The 2592-nt window shown below is 45.2% G+C and overlaps 1 pseudogene; it reads right to left on the minus strand.

The window, feature by feature from the left end:
- Positions 1 to 855: 855 nt before the first annotated feature.
- Positions 856 to 1877, minus strand: LOC123591144 (annotated as a pseudogene).
- Positions 1878 to 2592: the final 715 nt, after the last annotated feature.

The following is a 2592-nucleotide window of genomic DNA, read 5'->3' on the forward strand; positions in this document are numbered from 1 at the left end:
ATCATCGCTGTCGGACAATTGCATTTATTTCAGAATGGGTTTTCTGTTCTAGGGACAGTGTGCAGACATTCGGCTATCCCATTTTACAAGTTCTTTGTAGTGAAATGATGTGCTCTGTGTTCTCTAACATTGGGTTTTCATCCCATTTTATAGTAACATGTGCAGAAGGCATCTGACTCCGTGGTGGTACGTGCCTTAAGGAACTGTCACGCCTCATGTTCACTCTGTGGACTCTCCAGAAACTCACTGGAGACTCAGGATATATTCCCTGTTTTACCTCTTCCCTTCCATCATGAACCCTCTTGTTCTTATCCTCTGTGTTCAATTTCTGTCCCTCTCCTCACACATGGGCTCTGTCTCCCTGCCCAGCAACCTCACATTAATACGATATTAAGACTATATTCCTGGCTTTATACTCCAAGTCCTGTTTCTGGGCTCACCCCACATCTTTGTTGAGGCTCCCTGTGACCTAAGTCACATCTGTCACTCCAAGTTCACTCTTGCCTGAAAATGAGTTTAAGAATCATATCTTCCAAGTTTTGAGGGGAGAGCCTTCTCTTCCTCTCAAATACTTTCCTTGCCTGTTTGCTAGTACCTATAGTTAATTTATGCCATAAACAAAACACTATATCATAATGTCATGAAATTTTCTTTTCATTCTAGAATCTTTGGTGTGTTGGCTTTTTTTTTTTTTTTTTTTTTTTGCTGGTATGTGACAAGAGGGCTCCCTAAGCCCCTCCCCTTCTTCAGGGGGTCTGGGATGGAAACTATGTAAAGATCAAAGACTCTCAGTATATTGGGGGATGAGTTGGGGCAAGAATTTCCCAGTAGCTGAGGGCCTCTCTCTTCCTCTTGCTATCGCTGGGGCTGGTGGTCCAGGCGGCTCTTATTCCTTGGAGGTCATGTTGACGGTAAGGTCCACCACCCATTTGCTGTAGCCAAATTCATTGTCATACCAGGAAATGAGCTAAACAAAGTGGTCACTGACAGCAATGCCAGCCCAGCATCAAAGGTGGAAGAGTGTTAAAGTCACAGGACACAACCTGGTCCTCACTGTAGCCCAGGATGCCCTTGAGGGGACCTTCCCATGCCTGCTCTCACCACCTTCTTGATGTTACTGTATTTGGCAGCTTCCTCCAGGTGGCAGGTCAGATCCATGACCAACACATTGTGGGTGGGGACATGGAAGGCCATGACAGTGAGCTTCCCATTCAGCTCAGGGATGACCTTGCCTATAGCCTTGGCGAGGCCAGTAGCAGCAGAGATGATGTGGTGGGCAGCCTCTTGGCCATCACACCACAGCTTCCCAGAGGGCCCACCCATGGTCTTCTGGGTGGCAGTGATAGCATAGACTATGGTCATGAGTCCCTCCACAATGCCAAAGTTGTCATGGATGGCCTTGGCCAGAGGGGCCAAGCAGTGGATGGTACAGGAAACATTGCTGACAATCTTGAGGGAGTTGTCATACCTCTCGTGGTTCATGACCATCACAAACATGGGGGCATCAGCAGAAAGGGCAGAGATGATGACCCTCTTGGCCTCACCCTTCCGGTGAACACCAGCCTTCTCCATAGTGGTAAAGACTCCAGTGGACTCCATAGCATACTCTGCACCAGCATCACCCCATTTGATGTTGGCAGGATCTTGCTCTTGGAAAGCGAAGATGGTTTTTCCATTGAAGACAGTGGAAAATCGTCAGCCTTGACTGTGCTGTTGAATTTGCCATGGGTAGAATCATACTGGAACATGTAGACCATATAGCTGAGGTCAATGAAGGGGTCACTGATGGCGACAATATCTACGTTCCCAGAGTTAAAAGCAGCCCTGGTGACCAGGCATCCAATATGGCCAGATCCATTTACTCTGACTCTGACCATCACGTCTCCAAGATGCAGCTGCCACTGCACCAGAAGATGCTACTGTGTGACAAACAGGGAGGAACAGAGAACCCATTCTAGAATCTTTGATACTTGCTAAAGTTTGAATCATCCTGGGATTGGCAGTTTTTAAATCTGGGAAAAGGTTTTAATAAGGAGACAGAACCTTGGGACTGCGTTGGAAGGGCAAGATCTAGGACACCAGATATGTGTGTGGGAACACATGCATGTGTGTGCGCTTACATGTGCTCAGAATAAGGCCACTGTTTCTGTCTCCAAATCACAAAGTTACCCTTCATTTTGCTGCAAATTTTTATTCTTAATAAAAGTACAGAGGTAAATAAGTCTAATTTTTCTGTAGAAATAATTTGTACAGCAAAGAAGCTGAGGATGGTGTAATTTAGTTCCTAATCATACAAACTACATAATTTCTCAAGATGGGAGTACATCGATTAGGCACCTGCATATGTCAGAGGCATCACCAACATTATCTCAATTCTCCCATCAACCATAGAAGGGGGCTATTATTCTTCCAAATTTAGTGAAAAAGAAATAAGGCAAGGTCACAGATTTATTAGTGACACAGGCAGAATTCTAATCTAACTCCTGACACCTCATCTTATGTATTTTTTATATTCCATAAAGAAGAGGGATCTAGTAGTTAGAGCTCAGATTTTGATGTCAGAGAGACCTGGGTTCAAATCTTCCCTCTTCT

Source organism: Leopardus geoffroyi, chromosome B4 (genome assembly GCF_018350155.1).
Source record: "Leopardus geoffroyi isolate Oge1 chromosome B4, O.geoffroyi_Oge1_pat1.0, whole genome shotgun sequence".
In the NCBI taxonomy this organism is placed as follows: Eukaryota; Metazoa; Chordata; class Mammalia; order Carnivora; family Felidae; genus Leopardus; species Leopardus geoffroyi.